Source organism: Camelus dromedarius, chromosome 14, assembly GCF_036321535.1.
Source record: "Camelus dromedarius isolate mCamDro1 chromosome 14, mCamDro1.pat, whole genome shotgun sequence".
Classification (NCBI taxonomy): domain Eukaryota; kingdom Metazoa; phylum Chordata; class Mammalia; order Artiodactyla; family Camelidae; genus Camelus; species Camelus dromedarius.
Genome location: NC_087449.1, coordinates 46,316,501 through 46,336,824, shown reverse-complemented (window position 1 = coordinate 46,336,824; position 20,324 = coordinate 46,316,501).

Below are 20,324 nucleotides of genomic sequence, written 5' to 3'. Positions count from 1 at the left end.
CTCATTGCAGTACTGGTTTGTTCTAGCAGTATAAATGTCGCAGTAGGCTTAAGCGAATGCCCTCTGTTCAAAAAGAAAGGCCTTGATTGTGTGTGTGTATACAGACTAATAATTTACCTACACAAATCACAGGAGGAATATAGCATTTTTCTTAATTCTACTACCATAAAACACTTTATGAACAGATTAAGATACTTTAAAATTACAATATTAAAATATCGATATGGAATCAACCAATGGGCAGCATCCTTTTTACTTCAAAATCTCCGACTACTTTGAAGTGAACGAGCCATTTCCCTTAATACCTCTCCTAGTTACTGTCATCTGTGGACCTTTGGGTGGATCGTTCCTCCCTCAATATTATTTCATGACTCACTGTCTTCCTTTCTACTTCTGTTCATCATTCAGCATCTATGTGGATGACCACCCAATACACTGTCAATTCTTTGCCTCCTCACCTCCAACAATCTTTCCTTCCATCCTGTATCAGCCACCTTGCCCACATCATAGTTATTCCTGTTTGTTATTGCTAGTAACCACAACATCCCTAAAATCTCTATTTCAAGCATTCCAACTGTCTGACCTGGTAATTCTGACTCTTTGACTTCATCAAAACCTCCAAACCATTACATGTATTATTTTTTAACTATCTCTCACATTCCTATATTCACAACTTGTGTCACCCAGTTTAATGATACGGTTGCCACAACTCTTGTTCTTCTCTTTCTCCATTATACTCACCTGGTAAAACTCCAATTCTGGTTGGACCCAACAATTCACCTTATTTAACAAGGGCTTAGGCTTTCACTTTAAATTTTGGCCATGAGCCTCAAAAGGGCACTAGGCTTTCCTGGCAATCTTACTGAATTTCCCTAGTTAAGTTTACTTTCTCAGTTCCAGAGATAGTGTATTTCATGCATTCTCTGTTCAAACTCCCACACCTTCTCTCACTCCACCATAATGACTTCTCCTTATATTTCTTGGAGAAAATAAGAATCATCAGAGGGGAACATTCTCATCCAACTAGAAGCCAGAAGCCTATATACATCTGCACCCATCGTCTTTGTCTTCCCAATACCATGAAAGATGTGTCTCTGTCCCTACCAAAGGGTAAACTCCCCTAGTGCTATGGATCTCACTCACCCTCTTCCATGCTTTCTGAAGGATTTCTCCTTGATGTATCAGTAGTTACTTCTACTAGATCATTTCCATCTTAAAAAGAATTAAACCTTCCCTTTAACCTATCATCTCATTTCTTTGTTCCTCTTTGCAACAATACTAAATCAAATTGTCTACACCAGAGGTCTACATTTCTTCACCTGTTTTCTCTTCAATTCACTTCAATCTGTCCACCCTTCTCTTAAATTTGCCAGAGATACCAACAATCTACATGTTGCCAAATCCAATTAACAATTTTCTGTACTATCTCTTTTACCTGTTAGCAACATTCAGCACAGATGGCACTGTATTTCATGAAACATTTTTCTCACTGCCTTCTGTGACACCACATTCTCATGATTTTCCTCTTGCTTAGTGACCCGTCTCTTTTGCTGATGCCTCCCTCTTAGGACTTCTAAATGATGAGATATTTCAGGGCTCATTTCTGGGCCCTCTTTAACAACTAGGCTTTCTTCTTATCTAGATAGTCTCTTCAAGACTTAAAACACCATCTAAATGTTAATAATCTCCAAATTTATATTTCCAAGGTAAGATAGATCTCTCCTCTGAGTTTCCAACTTATGTAGCCAACTACTTATTAGACATCTCCATTTGGAGGTCTAACTGGCATTGCAGATTTAGTATGCCCAAACTGGACGCTCTTGATTTTATCAATCTAACCTGTTCCTTCCAGTCTTCCCCAACATAGCAAATAGCATCACCTAGTTAATAACAAGGATTTTTCCTCTGCATAAAATCCAAGTCAGTTCTACTTCCACAATATGTCTCAAGGCCATTTACTTCCCTCCGTCTCTACCACTGCAACTAATCTTTTGCACCTCCATCTCTCACGTAAATTACTGCAAAGAAAATTTCCCATTTAAAAAAATTGAAGTATAGTTGATTTACAATGTTGTATTATTCTTATTAAAATGTTATATATATTCTTTTTCATTACAGGTTACTACAAGCCTTTGAATATAGTTTCCTGTGCTGTGCAGTAGGACCTGGTTATTTTTCTATTCCGTACATAGAAGTTTGCATCTGCCAATCCCAAACTCCCAATTTGTCCCTCTCTGCCTGCAACCGCTTTTTAACTTGTCTATGTGCTCTCTTTCTGGGTCCTCTGTAATCCATTTTCCATATGGCAGCTAGAGTGACCTTTTAGGAAAGTAATTCAGATGTCATTTTCTTACCCCTATTTAGAGGCCCTCAGTGGTTTCTCATTGCTCTCAGAATAAAATGCAAACACCATACCAAGATTAAAAAGGCCAAATTTGATCCAACCCCTGTCTGCTTCCCCAGTCTTCTCTCTCTAGTTCTCAAACCCAATCCACAGAAAGCCCCTATCTGTTCTTAGGATTTATCAGGTTATTTGTCTGCATGCCTCTTGCCTCAAGGTATTTGGACTTACTGTTTACTCACCCTGAAGTGCTCTTCCCCCAACTTTCTGCAGTTATGGCTTCTTCGTTCTTCTTTCTCTACTTGAACGTCACCTCAAAAAAGCCCTCCCTGCCAATCATATCTATAGTAAATCTCCCCTCTCTGTTACACCATCCTTTATGTGATGTCATGTATATGATAGTTCTCTTCACACTTGTTTTTATCTCATTTCTTCACTTGTTTGTTATCTGTCTCCTCTGTTAGACTGGGATTCTAAGTTCTTTAAGGTTATAATTGTTGGTATCTAACACAGACACCATCACAGAGATGCTTACTAAATGTGTTGAATGAATGACTAGAAGCATAACAATGAAGAACAGGCTCTTGTTCCATCTCCAGGTCCTTGTCCCCAAATCCTTCACTTTTCTGACACACTCTTTTGTGAAGTTGTGAGGATTATGTAAAGTGTTTAGTACTTTATAAGTGCTCAATAAATCCTATCTATTGCTATGAAAAAAATCAGAGATTCCTGAATGTTACAGCCCAGAAGACAAATTGAGTTCAGTAATTAAAGTCTGGTTAGTGTATTCTTCCTGAAGAGGCAAGGAAGTTTGTAATGGCTTTTAAAAGAAAATCCAAATAAATAAATAATTAAAATAAAAGAAAGTTCACCCTTGAATTTAACAGTAGATTAAAAGAATGATCCACCACAACTAAGTAAGGTTTTTCTTAGGAATATTGGGATGTCAATATTAGGAAAGTTATTAGGATATTAGAAGAAAAGTATTAAGCTAATACATCCCATCAATACATCAAATAAGAAAAAGCCTTTGGATCCTGAAAAGACATTTGATAACATTCAACACTCAGTGAGTTTTTAATTTTTGTTAAATTTGGAACAGGAGGATAATTCCTGTTAAAAAAAAACTTTATTTTTTGGGTGAAAAATGTTCAGACTATACCAATCACATCTGGAAATGGAAAACTTCTAATTTCCTCCTTCTGCCTAATGGGAATAGCTGCCACTTTGTGACCATTTTACTTTGTACCAGGCACTCCATTATCTCAGTTAATCTTCACAACAATGCTATGACCTAGATACTTTAATTACTCCCATTTTACAGATGAGAAAACTGGGGTTTGCAGAAGCTAAGTAATTTTTCCAGTGTTACACAGCGAATGATAGAGCTGGGGTTTGAATCCAGATCTCTCTGACTGAATTTCAAGCTCTTAGCCACTCTGCTATACCCTTTCCTCTTTCATTCTGGATGTTGATGCTTAGGTTCAGTTATAGGCTTATTTATTGATTTTTAAAAATTACATGAGTAGTACAGTACACACGTTAACTAGAAAAATTCAAGTAATAAATACGTTTGTAGTATAAAACCTAACCCTCATTCACTCACTCCCACCCTGTTGTTAAAAGTCTGATGTGTGTACCAGAAGAAAAATTCTTTAATATGCTAAGAAATAGACGCCTCAAACATTATGCAATATCATAACAATAGACAAAATTAATCGATCATTCACTATATGCTAGGCACTGTAGTGAGTACTTAATATATTGAATTCTCATTATAATGCTGAAATTGATAGTACTGTTTTACCCATTTTATAGATTGAAAAACCACCACCACTATAATCCAAGCTAACTCAGTAACATGATTTCACATCTAGACCTTTGCAAAAGCTTCGTAAAAAAGCTGTCACAATTGCCTCCTCCTTTCTGTTTTTCAGGCAGCAATCAAAATTATCTTTTTAAAAAACAAATCTGATGCTTCTACTCCTCCTTTTAAAACCCCTTATTGTCTTCGCATTGCCCATAGGAGAAAAATACAAACTCCTAAATTCCTAAGATGGAGTTCCATTCCCTGGCCATCACATTCCTCTCCAGTCATCTCTCCCTCTTGCATTCTTTGCTGCAGTCACACCGACTGCCTTCTAGTTCTTTTAACTTACCATGCTCTCACCTGAAATAATCTCTTCCTAGCTACCCTCTTCCCACTTGGTTAGCTCATATCAATCTTTTAGGACTTGACGTATACATACTCCTCTCTGAAGGCCTTCTGTGACCCCAAAGAAATACCACGTTGCTTCATTTGATTGGCACCCTGTACTTTTATAACATTCATCCCACTTTATTGTACATGCTTTTTAAATTGTACCCTCTTGCCTGTAGGATCATGAGGGCAATGACTGAGATTCTCTTTTTAACCACCAAATCCCTGCAGCCTGGTGCTGGGATACTCAATATATATTTGAATGAATGAATGAGAGAGTAAATGAACAAATCCATTAATCTTCCTTTTCTGAACCACTGAAGAATGCACCCAGTCATTGATGACTAATTTTGCTATTAAACATAACTCTGTAGTTCAAATGTGTGGTGAATTATGCTGGATGGCATGTAGAACAATCTTCACTCTATAATACTCTGAACATAGGTGAACTTACAATTTAAAAATATAATTACAATAAATAAAAAGTGTAATTATCTTCTGGTTTGACTTTTTATGAGGCATAGAAATGTAGGTGATGGAAATAATATGCTTGATGAAACACATTACTGCTCCCTAATGAATATTAATTGAATGGGCTAAATTTACGTCTTCAACTGTATCCCAGGGCCTGAGAAACCACGTTGGGCAGCTAAACTTGTGTTAATTTAGCTTCATAGTTCCAACTTTGCAGAGGTTCTTCAGTTTCTGGATCTATCAGGACTTACCTCTGCAGCTTCATGTACACAATAGAGGCCTTAAATTATTTGGGGGGGAGCAGAAAAGGGGAGCATAAAAGAGATCACCTAAGCTCCCCAAATGCACACTCCCCCATAATAAGGGGTTCCCCAATGGACCAAGCAGATGGGCCCAACAGGCAAAATCTCATGGTGCAGTAAAGATCCTCACCACTAGGTGTCTCAGTGGCCTTGCCACTTCCTTCACCTCCTCCAAATGAAGCTGGCTGCACACAACTCCATTACTCTATTGTTACTGAGTCTCCAAGCAAATAACCTTTCCGGAGGGTTGGTTTCAATATGTGGCTACATCTACCAGCGGATCTGATCAGAATCTAGATCGCCTCCCTTGATAACAGAAACATGGGATTAACAGCAATGTCTCACTCTGTTACTGCTTTCCTTTGTTAAGGGAAAACATGCTGTGTTTGTAGTACATGTATTTATTTAATTCTCTATTTATTTTTTGGGCCGGGGCTGGGGGTGGGGGGGGTAGTGGTGGTGGTGGTGAGTCTTGGCCTGAAGTGATTATGAGATTTTACCTGATCTTGATCATCCCTGTAAACTAAGTGTCCTTCCAGGCTTTCCCCATACACAAACTATAGTCTTAAAGGCATTTATTACTCTCTGCAGCTAAACTGACCACTTGGATTGATTTTAAATGTCAAAAAAACAAGGTTAGAATTTAAAGAGTTACCAAATGGAGGAAGATAGGGCAGAGACATCCCACATATATGAATTTTTACCATAAGGGGACATCAGAAATCAATGAGAAAGGAAAGAATAGTCAACAAATGGTATTAGAATAACTAGCTTATAAAAAAAAAAAAATTACCAAACTAATTCCAGATGGATTAAAGAGATAAATATACTTTTAAATCAGATCTTGAAAGAATGAGGCAAAAAAACAAGTGAGTATCAGATCTTTGTCAGGAAGAGGAATTTCTAAGATTTAATGTAATAAAAATAAATTACAAAACAAAATACCAATAAATTTCCCTGCATGAAGATTAGAAGTCACGTGAAAAAAAAGACAAAAATTAAAAGTTAAAGAAAAAATAATTGCAAAGAAAAACTAAGTGGTTAATATCCTTAATATATCAAGAATTTAAAGAATCTTATAACATCACCAAGATTCCAATTAAAAACAGCCAAAATAAGTGAACAAAACATGGAAAATATTCATCTTCACTGATAATACAGAAATGCAAATTAAAATGAGATACCATTTTTCATTTAAGTTAACACAAATTGAAACAGCCACTGCTAATACACCCTTTTGGAAAATAATGTAGCATACCCTTTGGCAAATTCATCCTCTCCTCTCTTTCTTTCTCCTCCCTCTCAGTCTTCCTCTTTCTCCAGCTCCCTCCCCTGCCTTTCATTCATTCATTTTTATTCAACAAATACCCTCTGTGTGCCTGCTAGGTGCTGGAATCTAGCCTAAATTCTAAACACAGAAAAAACTTTATGTGCAAAGTGGTTCATTTCAACACGATCAGTAATACCCTCAAATTGAAAACATCCTACATTGTCATCTATAGACAAGGTGACCAAATGTCCTGTTTTGCTCAGGACAGTGTTGGTTTATGGGCCTGATGTCCCAGTGTAATTATTGAATGGTGCCCCCATTAAGACAATTTCCTGGCTGATGGCACTCAAGTATCTTGAGGAAGGTCCAGCTTTTCTAATTTGTACAAAAACACCACTGGGATTAGCCACTGCTCATCGGGTTACTGAGATTGGGTGATTTCTGGTTTTGTTCCTATTTTTCTGTAATTTCTGGATTTTCTAAAATGAACTTTCTATGTATATGGGCTTTACATACATTAACTCATTTAATTTTCACAACCCTATAAGGCATACCTTGTTTTATTTTGCTTCACTTTAGTGTGCTTTTTACAAATTGAAGGTTCATAGCAACCCTGCCTTGTCAGATGATCGTTAGCATTTTTTACCAATAAAGTATTTTTTATTTAAGGTAATAATGCTATTGCACACCTAACAGACTGCTGACTAGTGTGAACATAACTTTTATATGTACTGGGGAACAAAAAAGTTCATGTGACTCACTTTACTGCAGTGTTGGGTTTATTACAGTGATCTGGAACCAAACCCACAATATCTCTGAGGTATGCCTGTAATTATTTCTTTTTTCATATTTCACTGCTATTTTAAAGATAAGGAAATTGAAATACTGAGAGATTACTTACCTAGAGTCACACATTTATTAAGTGGTAGAACCAAGATTTTACACCTAGGCAGTCTGTCTCTATACCCTTAAACAGAATTGTATCCTGGCCATCGGGACAACTATATCCAATTGGGCTTGTTACTGATTTATGGGGGAATACATAAATGACTACCTACCTATTTCATAAATGTCATTTGGAAAGTGTTTACAAATAACAGCCCCCAAAGGTCTGTATCTATTAGAAACAAAATATTTTCTTTTAAGTCCACTGATTAGAAACATATTATAAATATAAGCAGTTGGTTTTTATTTAATTTTTATTTTTTAAATTATTTATGTTTAGAGGGAGTACTGGGGATTGAACCCAGGATCTCGTGTATGCTAAGCATGTGCTCTACCACTTGAGCTACATCCTCCCCCCATAAATAGTTGGTTTTTTAAAAACATAAGATGGAAAAATTCATAAATAAGTAAACTGTAGGAATCCCAAACACTAAGTTATGACTGTCACTTTTTGATATATGGCTATATTTGTTTAAATTTCAACACACATTAAATATACACAATAAAAGCATATGTTTTAAATGTACTGTGGACAAATAATATTTTTCTTACACGATTAAAGTGAATTAAACAATATGCATTACTATCTAAATGAGGAAATATAAAAAAAAGTATATGTTATGAGTGTTAGTGGGGATTTATAAAAACTGTATAATCCTACCTTTAATTCTATGTTAATCTAAAATAAATTATTTAACTTAAAATCACTTAAAAAAATCATATACTACAGAAGGACAAATTTTAAATTATCTCCTTGAAAGTCACCCTGGTAATTTGAAATATTGCCTCAGCTGTCTGAAACATACTATGTTGATACCAATCAATTAAATTCCCTTTAACGGACTTGAGTGTTCCCAGGCCTCTTGCGCTATAGATTCACAAACCATGTTGAAGGTTGGCTGTAGATTCCCCATCCATTATGTGTTGACATTTCCTAGTTTCATGCTCAGACACTGAAAGCAGCATGGGTCAGCTGTGGAATGAAACCAATTCAGGTTTCCATTCCAGCTCTATCTCAGGTCATTTGTCCCTGGGCAAGCTTCTGAACCTCTCTGAGCTTCAGTTTCCTCATTTGTAAAATGATAAGGGTAATAATACTAACTGGTGTTAGCTTAAGGATTAAGTGAAGTGGGTCATACTGAGCTCCTAACAGAGAGTCTGGCTTCTAGTCAGTTCTCAATTGAAGTTAGTTATCATTAACAATGTGTAGCATCTAAGTTCTGGGAACCCAACTAAGGCTCTTATGTGATGACTCCCGTTGAGTGGGGACGGTTCTGAAAATACCTCTTGCTTTGAGTGCTTCATTGAGTGAAAGACACAATGGAAGCACAACTTGAGTGACATTTCCTAAGAGAACACAAGGGAACAATCTGGAAGCGTAGGGCAAAGCAGGCAAGATTATCAAGGCTTGCTGGTTTGGGGCAGGCTGCTAGGCACTGCAGGGGTGTGTCTGGGGCAAGCTGGAGTACATTTTTATGTTCTTCAGACCACAAAGGGGACAGGCTTCCTGTACTCCTGACACTAGTGAAAGTTGGTTTGGGCAATGGCCCTCCCCTCCCAGTCATTGGGACTGCATGCAGCAAGAGCAGCAAAAGAGACTGGAGGGTATAGCTGAAATGGTAGAGCACACGCTTTGCATGCATGTGGTCATGGGTTCAAGACCCATGTACCTCTTCTAAAAATAAACAAATAAGTAAACCTAGTTACCTCCCTCCCCACCACTACCAAGAAAAAAAGAAGAGCAGCAAAAGAGCTTTTGTCACATCTGCCTTCCCTCAGACACACCCAGAACCAGGCCTTAGCCCCAGGGTAAGTCCCACTATTCAGGGCTCTCATTATCATCTTGTAACATGCCTAGAGGTAGTACAATGGAGAAGGCAGGCGCAAGGGAGCCAGCAGGATTTGATTTCCCTTTGCCATCTTTCACAGTCCAACTCAGGATCAACATGCTAAGGATTAAATGCGATAGCTAATGCCTATGTAGTGCGGTGCCCACCGCAAAATGTAGGCTGTTGTTCCTCTGTAGTTCCGTGCTCCACATGACCTGGAATGAAGTGGACACTGGTTGATTAAAGGTCATCTTCCCTGGACGTCCTCAGGCAGGATCTGTCACTTGCTCCTTTGGGTTCCTAAACACCCTGTTCTTGGTCTGTCATTGTACTTATCCACTCTTTGCTTTTCTATTGTCAGCTGACTTGCCAGTTTCATCTATGAGGCTGTGAGTTCTTTGAAGTCACGGACTACATCCTAGGTCTGTGAATTCAGCCTGTGAAATCACATGCTGAATGAATGTTTCATGACTGTTAAGTAAAGCAAAGTATGTTGGAAAAAAGTATGCATTGTGGAATCTTTATAGACCTGGATTTGAATCCCAACCTTGGCATTAAAGCTGTGTGTCCCTAGTAAGCTACTTACTTCACTCAGGGTTCCAGTTTCCCTACCTGAAAGCAGGGATGATATATAACTCCCTGCGAACATTGTTGTGAGGCCTAACTAGATTAAATAGGATAGTGCAAGAAAGGATACATTCCGGGGATCTGGCCAATTTTAGGTGCTCAGTAAATAAGTTTCCTTCCCCCTCTAGGAACTGATACCAATAGGCTGCAGAAATGAAAATGCAAATCTCCTGGACTCTGAGTTCCTTTCATTTGTAAAATTCTCATGAAGTAAGAAGATATGAGATAAATGTAAAGTACTTTGTCTTTGGCTAAACGGTGCCTGTGTTAGCTGAAGGAAAAGCTTAATGTGGTATTGCTGAGCTTAATTAAGTCTTTTCTGATATTCTACCATAATGGATGGAAATACATTCTCCCTGGGGTTAATTCAAGGAACACTACTCACAGGAGGGCAAGTCTGGAAGGCAGGCCTCCACTCCCCCACCTCTGGCAGCAGCATTTCTTTGCAAACACTAACAGACCCTGCTAAGTGCATCAGCCTCCTCCCCTGGGGCTTCTTTGGTGAATCACCTCAACCAGACCAAGCCTGGAAAGAGGGCTCAGAATTCATCAGGCCTGACAACAGGGGCTGAGTCTGACAGAGGGGGTTGATTTTAAATAAACACAAATGCGAATGGACAGAAGGTAAAAGATGAGGAAAGGGGAGGTAAACCAGAGAGGCAAATGGAGAGATTTTCCCAGGAATGCCCATGTAAGCCAGATCCCGAGATTGCTCAGTAGCTCCTCCCCAAGCCCTGCATTACCCACCTGCCACCCCTCCCCCACTGCCTTTTCACTGCGTTGCTGAATTTAGACCAAGAACCACGTGCGTCGGCTGCCTCTTCAGAGCCCTCCTGGGAGTGAGAATCTGACGTTTCTGAAGCAGCCTGGTGATCCACTGCACAAACCCAGACAACCTGCTCCTTCTGTTTTCTACAGTTGGCCCCAATTATCTGGGAGGAAAAGATGCAGTCACGCGAGAAATGACGCTAGGAGGCGATGGGCTAAAATTCGGAACAGCATATTCACAAAACTGGATTAAGTCAATCACCCGCCCCCTATGAGTTACCAGTGTGGCACTCATCCACACTGTCCACTGCGTCCTTTCTCTTTCCCATTGCCTTCCCGCTGCAGCCCACTCAGGGGAGAATGGCCTCCTTAGCTTCCACTGTCTTCCTCGGGTTAAAAAAATTTCAGAAAACTACCTCAACCTCACAAGTCTGAAACCATGATTTTGAAAAAGCTCAGAACTCTGAATTAAGCACTTTTTCTTAGGATGCTTTATCCAACTCCTTAAGAAAATTGCCCTATCCTATGTTTCTCATCCTCTCAAAATTCTCAAGAAATTGTCTATCCCTAGATGTCTTAAATCAGTTCCTTAAAAAAAAATATGAAAACGGATATATGTATGTATAGGCAAGACTGGGACATTGTGCTGTACACCAGAAATTGATACATTGTAATTGACTATACTTCAATTAAAAAAAATCAATTCCCTTATAATAAAAGGATAACAACAAAACCAAAAATGTTTCAGGAGATAGAAAAAACACTCCTGGAAGGTAAGCATAGCTTTTAACTAGTGCATAGAATTCTAGAGCCAGACTGTCTGGGTTTGATTCCTGGGTCTGCTATTCACTCGTTATATGGCTTTGTCAAGTCTCTTAACCTCTCTGGACCTTGAGGGAGGTTTCCTCATCTGTAACATGGGGATAATAATAACATTACCTTTAGAATTAGGAGGATTAAGTGAGTATTAAAGCACATAGAACAGCACCCAGCACATGAGACTTACTATAAAGACATATTCTATTATTGTACTAGAATGTAGATTTGAACTCCATTATATAGATCGCAACTGGAACTTACACCCTAGATCTTCAATAGCTCAGCCAGCCTGATACATTGTGACAAACCACGGTTCCCAGTTCATTCAAACCCTGCTGCAACCTTATACCATTCTCCTACTTAGTCATCTGAATGGGATGGGAGGTACTCAAAGTACCTCCCATCCTTGAAAGAAGAGAAATGAACCCATCTGGTCAGGACTTCTGCTTTGCTGAAACTGCAGTGGCTCAATTTCTAGGTTTGAAGAGATTTCAATTCATGGAAATGAGATTGTTTGCAGAGTTGAATGGAGGAAGATCAGCCCTCAGAAAGGAGAGGAAGGGGGATGGGTATAGCTAAGTGGTAGAGCACATGCTTAGCATGCACAAGGTCCTGGGTTCAATCCCCAGCACCTCCATTAAAAGAAAAAAGTACAATTAAAGAAAAAAAAAAGGAGATGAAGGACCTATCTGTGAGTTAGAAGAGTCAGCAAAATCTATAACCATAGATAGCAAAAGATAAGTTTCATTGCCTTGAAATTCAGCTCCTATTACAACCACACAATTGCAGTTGTATTTTGAAGTCACTGATGTCCTTTTTGAGCCAGTCCACACATTTCTTCAGCCCTTATCTTCCTTCAGTATTCATAATTTTTTCTTGACCCTGCAACAAAGACTTCAAGATCCTAAGAGCTTGTTCAAGGGACAGTGACAAGGACACTGTTGAACAGTTACAAGGTAAAAGTTCTCATCATGAGAAAAAAAAATTCGAACTGTGTGGTGATGGATGTTAACTAGACTTATTGTGGTAGTCACTTCACAATATACAAAAATCAAATCATTATATAGTACCCATGAAACTAATCTAATGTTATATGTCAATTATATCTCAATGAAGAGTTTAAGAAAAAAAGGTTACAAGGAACCTCCGCTAAAACATAGGACAGTGGAGATAATACATAGTCCAGAAGAGATGGAGGAAAGGGGATGCAACTGTACCAAAAGCTGTTAGAATAGACATATTTCCTTTTCCCCTTTTTTCTTTTCTGTTTGCTTTCTCAATGCCAAGTAGAAACTACATTACAAGGAGGAGAGACCTTTCTGGGGAGGAGGTAACAGATTATAAATGTGTAGAAAAGTTAATAATGTTTTTGTTTCTTTCATGGCACTTATCTAATTTATCACTTTATTAATTTGTTTCTTGGTTTTTGTTCATTACTCCACTACAACATAAGCTCCAGGAGGGCAAGGAACAGGTCTTCAGTCTTGCTTATCCTTGTATCCCTAGCAACCAACACAATGCCTGGCATGTTTTTATAGATTTTTAACATAGAAAACAAGTTATAAAATACTACAAGGAGATATTGGAAAACAATTATTTTTAAGTTCTTGGAGTGCATAAAAACCTTCCTAAACAAGAAAGGAAAATTAAGAAGCCATGAAGAAAAAATAACTAGATCTGACTACACAAAAAAATAAAACTTTTCTCCTGAAGAATAATAATAACTAGCAATTATTTGTCACTTTGTATGAGCCAGTTTCTGTTCTAAGTACTCTACGTGTCTTAACTCATTTGAGCATCCTGATAATTTTATGAGGCAGGCACTGTTGTCATCTCCCTTTTACATATCAGGAAACTGAGGCACAACAAGATTAATACTTTGCTCAAGGTCAATTTATATAGTCTAGTTCCAAGGTCCATACTCTCAACCATTATATTACAGTTATCACTGAAAAATACTGAAGCAAAAATTTAGAAACAAGCAAGAGCTTGGGAGAAAAACTTTGCAACATATGTGGCAAAAGCTTAATATTCATAACATGTAAGAGTTTCTAAAAATCAATATGAAAAATATGGATAATCCAGATGAAATACTGGTCAAGAATTGACCAATGAATCAAAAATTCACTGAAGAATAAACACATATGGTCAATAACTATTCCTCCCTAGTAAGTAGTGATTTCTAAAACTATAACAATAGTGAGCTGCTACTTTGTACCCTTTGATTGGCAAAAAGTAAAATAGTGCTAATATCCAGTATTGGCAAAGATGTGGGGAAATAGGAAGAGTAAACGGGTAAAAGTGCTTTCTTATTTTATTCCACAGGTTAATTTTTCATTATTCTCACCAATGATTGACTAATCAATGAGTGCTGATTTTCAAATTGTTCTAGAATTGACCCGTGGGAGCCCCTTAAAGTTGGCTCATGTACTTTTGACATGTCCCATCATTCTTTAGGCACTACTTACTTTCTGGCACAACAAAATATTTGCAGGCTCATTCTTTCCCAGCCCTGTAATCAGTCATTTCTCTAAGGTAAGGTTCCTGGTTCCAAGTGTATTCAGTGTTCTGTAGTGTCATTGCTTCTAGGCCCTCTTAAAGGGCTAGAAATGAATGTGCATAAAAATGATAAATGTTAAGTAAAATAATCAAGACAGAAAATTGTATATACAGTATGGTGGTTTTCATTAAAAACACACACATAGACAGATACAGTAAAATGGGATGGTTTTTAAAATTTCAATTTGTACTCCAAATTTTCTGAAATGAGGCTTTTTTTTAAAATTGCATTTTAAGGCATGTTATTTTTATTACTTTTCCAATAAACTTTGAAGTTTAGAGTAGATTTAGATCACAGAAAAGTTGCAAACATAGGAGAGAGTTCCCATATACCCCACATTCAATTTTCCCTATTAACATCTTCTGTCAGAATTAATGAACCAGTAATGATCATAGTTATGAATGAAAGTCCATACCTTATTTAAATGAAGTATTACTCATGCTTTAACTTCATATTAAAAGGACATTAGTTTTTATCTAATTTCCTTTTTCTGTTCCAGGAAACTATCCAGGATACCACATACAGTCATACCTTGGTATCCAGAGGATTGTTTCCTGGACCCCCGAGGATATGAAAATCTGAAGATACTCAAGTTCCTTATTTAAAAGAGGGGTGAGGAGGGTATAGCTCAAGTAGTAGAGCACATGCTTAGCATGCACAAGGTCCTGGGTTCAATCCCTAGTACCTCCTCCAAAAAAAAAAGATAAGTGAATAAATAAGTAAACCTAATTACCTCCCCCCCAAAAATAAAAAAAATAATAAAATGGCATAGTGTTTGCATAAAACCTACACACATCCTCCTGTATACTTTAAATCATCTATAGTTTATTAACAATACCTAATACAATGTAAATATTATGTAAACAATTGCTGGTGTGTAGTAAATTCAAATTTTGCTTTTTCGAACTTTCTGTAATTTTTTTTTTTAACCTGCTGTTGGTAGAATCCGTAGATGTGGAATTCATGGATATGGTGGGCTGACTATAGATTTAGTCATCATGTCTACTCAGACTCCTCCTGGTTGTGACAGTTTCTCAGACTTTCCTTGTTTTGTGTGTGTGTGTGTGTGTGTGTGTGTGTTTGTTTACTCTTTTTGAAGTACAGTCAGTTACAATGTATCAGTTTCTGGTGTATAGCACAATGTCCTAGTCATGCATATACATACATATATTCATTTTATTATTTTTTTCATTAAAGGTTATTACAAGATATTGAACATAGTTCCCTGTGCTATACAGAATAAACCTTTTTAAAAAACTATTTTTATCTATAGTAGCTAACATTTATAAATCTCAAACTCCCAAATTTATCCCTTCCTACCCCCTTTCCCCAGTAAACATGATTGTTTACTATGTCTGCGAGTCTGTTTCTGTTTTGTAAATGAGCTCATAGTGGCCTTTTTTTTTCTTTTGGTTTTTTTTTTTTTTTTTTTGATTCCACATAGGAGTGATAGCATATGGTAATTTTCTTTCTCTTTCTGGCTTACTTCACTTAGAATAAGGATCTCTAGGTCCATTCATGTTGCTGCAAATGGCATTATTTTTTATGGCTTAGTATATATACAGTATTCCACTGTATAAATATACCACAATTTCTTTATCCAGTCATCTGTTGATGGACATTTAGGTTGCTTCCATGTCTTAGCTGTTGTATATAGTGATGCTATGAACATTGAGTTGCATGTATCTTTTCAAATTAGAGTTATGTCTGGATAGATACCCAGAGTGAGATTGCTGGATCATATGGTAAGGCTATTTTTAGTTTTTTGAGAAATCTCCATACTGTTTTCCATAATGGCTGCACCAAACTACATTCCTACCAGCAATGTAGGAGGGTTCCCTATTCTCCACACCCTTTCCAGTATTTATCATTCATGGAGTTTTGAGTGATGGCCATTCTGACTGATGTGAGGTGATAGATACCTCATTGTAGTTTTGATTTGCATTTCTCTGATAATTAGTGATATTGAGCACTTTTTCATGCACACTTTCCTTGTTTTTGATGACTGTGATAGTTTGAAGGATGGTCAGGTGTTTTGTAAGCTGCCCCTCAACTGGGATTTGTTTGCTATTTTCCTCCTAATTAAACTGGAGTTATAAGTTTGGGAGAAGAAGAACATAGAAATAGAGTACCATTCTCATCACATCATATCACTTATTGGTATATTATTTTTATAATGAAAAAATTCACGTGCTTTTTAAAGTTCTGCCTAAGAGCAAACATAATGCATTTTCATATATTAGTTAAGGATGTAAGTTTGGCTGCTATAACAAAAAGAAAAAATATTAAAACATGATAGAAATTAATTTCTTTCTCACAAAAAGGTCTAAACAAAGCAGTCCAGGGCTGATACAGCAATTTGCTTCACAAGGTTGGCAGAAGACCCAGATTCCTTCTATCTAACAGTTCTGTTTAACAAGTGGCTACCATGGCTACAATGGAGCTTCCGTGGTTACATGGCTAAGGTGGGTGATTTGGAGCCTGCCATTGCATCCACATCCAGTGGGAATGGGATGATATATTCTTATGCTTTCTTTTTAAAGACACACCTATTGGGGTGGGTATAGCTCAGTAGTAGGGAACATGCTTAGAATGCACATGATCCTGGGTTCTATCCCCAGTTCCTCCATTACAAACAAACAAACAAACAAACCTAATTACCTCCCCTACACCAAAAAAAATTAAAAACAAAAACAAAGACACACCTGGAAGTTGCGCATTTCATTCATTCTGCTTATATTTCATTGGCCTAATCACCTGGCCATACCTAGCTGCAAGGGAGGCTGGGAAGTGTAGTATCATAATAGGCAGCTCTGTGCTCAGCTAAAACCTCTATAAAGATTAAAGAAGGGGAGGCTGGATTTGGGGGAGACAATCTCTGCCAAACTGGAATGCAAGCATCCTAAGGGTAAAAGATGGATATGGAAAATCCAACACTTGAGTGGCTATTCATCATTACCCATTACATGACCACCAAATATTTCTATGTGAACACCAGACATTCCTTTTTCTAATGTCATTTGGCTACCACACTGCTAAGGAATTTATTGCAACCATTTTCTCTCGACATAGTTTCCAACCTTATGCCATTTCCAAATTTCTCTGTCCTATTGCATTCTTTTCTCCTCTCCCTCTCAGGAGTGAAACCAAACTCCTCAATTTGCTTGAAGTGGTTTATCTAGCCACAGTCACGCCCGTAGGGTTTCACCTTCTACTTTGAGAGGATTATTAAGATATTTTCCCAAAGAAAAACTTTCCCTTAGAAAAGCTATTAAAATTTTCAGGACTTTTACACTAAGAGCATCCTTTTCACAAGCAGAGGAGTTAAAAAATTCTCTTGTGTCTGACATTCTTTGAACCTTTCTTCACATGACAGCCAGGAGTATTAGCTGAAAGCCATTGTTCACAGCAGGCTCCCTAGCCCCAGGTAAGACTATAATGTTGGAAAAGTTTGTTTCCAGGTGCCTTCAGTTTTCCCCTACACTCTTCCCCTCTCCCTCATCCTCTGCTCCTTCCTATCTCTTCATGGAAACTCCCAAGTCTTCCTCTGCCTTTTGCTTTTTTGAAACAATTCATGAACCACTTTTAAGTTATAAATAACAGTGGGGCATCTAGTTACTAATTTCAGGGTCATTTACATTCTAACAGGGATTAAAAGCTGAAGCCTAAGAGGTGGATATCTAAATGGGAGAATTTCAAGTATTTCTTAGTTCTCAGTGGAAACTCTTGATCCTTGATATCATTCAGGCAAAAGAATGAGATAAAAACAATCTTTTACTGGAAAACTAGTATGTACTAACCATTGTGTACAACACTTTGATGTAAGTCAGTGTGTTTGATCCTCACGTTAATCATGAGTAGCAAAAAAAAAAAAATCATGAGTAGCAAAAAAAAAAAATCATGAGTAGCAATATTATCCCTATTTTATGGATAAATTGAGGCTCAGAGAGATGTCACAATTTGAACCCTGATCGGTCTGAGTCTCCAAGTCTGCATTGTTTCCACTATTGCAGCTGTGAATATTTGCCTGAAGAAAAGAAATTAAAGACTGCCACAATCCCAAGGGGTCAAATCTTCTCTGGAACTACCTCTAGAAAGATCTTAGACCAGAATTAGCAACATAAGGAGTGGTTGCAAGAGATGATTAAATTCTATACTCAGCCAGACCCGGTGCCTTTTGTGGTGTTTCTCAAGAAGTGGCCTACATCAGAATCACCAAGGGCAGTTAATCAAAATGTGGCCTCCTGAATCCCTTCCTACAGCCCTGGAATTGGTATTTTAAATAAGGCTCTGTAAAGCACACTAAGTTTTCAAATCACCAGTTCAGTGAATAAACACTCCTCCTTCCTGCGCCTGCCCATATTTCTGTTGTTTTATAGCTTTTTCACACGCTTGTCAGAGACTAAGAACCAGAAAGACTAGGATTTGTTCTTCTAAATTGTTCATTTAACAATTATTTATTGCATGCCTTCAAATATGCCAGGCATAGGCAAGTCAACACATTGCTTTTGAAATGTATTAGAAGAGATGGCCAAAAAAAAAAAAAAAAGTTGGGAGGAGGGAGATTTGAAAGCAATGATCAAGAAGAAACTGAGAAAGTATCTGAATGGTCAGTCACTCACACGGACCCTCCGTGTCTCCAGAGAGATAGCTGTAATAATCTGGGACTACACAGGAGTTGCTAGTTACCTGTGTGTTCCATGTTACAGTTTTGGAGTGGGTCTGCCTGGATATGCTGGTCAAAGATAGAGAAACAAGAGAACCATTTCTCTTCCGCTTCCCGGGAAGAAGTCAGATCGCAAGCTATTATCCAGCTGGGGACAGATGTGTTTCCATAAAAGCAGTGGATGGAGGTTTTGTAGGACCTGAGCTTCTACAGTTCTGAAGACCCTCTCCAAGAAAAACACACACACACAAATATAAATACAATATTAAATATGAATGTGAATATTTGTTTAGAATAAGAAAAGAAATCAAGACGAATTATTGAAGACTCAGTTTCAGATCCCTCTTTTCTGAGCTCTTCAGGCAATTTTCCAGAAATGACTCCTGATTGCAAGCTGCTTCCTCTCGTCAACTCTCAGACTACAACTCCCAGCAACTTCCATCTCTCACGGGGGCCCCTGCAAGAGAGGGGCCCTGAAACATAAGCTTCATTAACTTTTTTTTTTTTAATGGAAGTATTGGGAATTGAACCCAGGACCTCAGGTATGCTAAGTATGTGCTCTACCACTGAGCTATAACCCCACCCCTCAAGCTTCATTAACTTGACAATAAATCTTATTCCCTTCCTTCTTTCCTTATAGAGCAAAGTGCTAATCTTTGCTCCAGAGGTCTTTGCCTGTAGGCGTGCTCCAGCAAATATGCACAAGGCTAGTTGCTAAACTGATTCAGCTGAGGGAGCAGTCTTGACAGACTACACTCTGATGATGGTGGAGGCATAGGTAGAGAAAATGAATTATTGGATCTGAGAGAGTTATTGCATCCCATTCACCCTGGGGAATCTGAAAAAGGCAAAGGGGGCCTGTGAAGATTCCAATACAGTTTAAGTATTTGGTTTAGCTAGGCTGTGCAAGCTGAATAATAAAATTCTTTTGGCTTGAATTTATTAATTCACTTAGGTTGCAAGAGGTGCCTCTTCCCTGCTATTCAGAAATTTTCACTGACTGTCACACCCCTTGTCTGAGTAATAGACACCAGGAAAGAGAGTAAATAATTTCTTAGTAGATGCAATTTGTTCAGCAGATAAAAACATGGTGTTCAAAGGAGGGGTCTTAGTGAAAAAATTTCGAGAAGCACTGTTCTGGTCCAAGCTCTTCACTTTACAGATACTAAAACTGAAGCCAGAGAAAGGAAGAAATGTGTTCAAAACCACACAGCCAGGCAGTAGCAGAATCAGAGTAGAATTGCTGGTTCAGCCTTCTCTTTGACCAAATAAACTTCCCAGCTCAAAATCTTGGTTTCTAATAGAAGGCACAGGAATGACCCAGGAGGCAAATAAGAATAACCTGTTAAATTGGATTTGAAACTGCTGATAACCTGTGGGGAGGTGATGGGCCAGGATAGCCCTCTGTTGTTGGGAGCACAAATCAGCCTAGCATTGCTAGAGAGTTATTTGGCAGCTAGTATCAAAAGCCGTGAACATATTCATGCCCCTGACCCTGAAATTCTATTTCTTAGAATTGATTT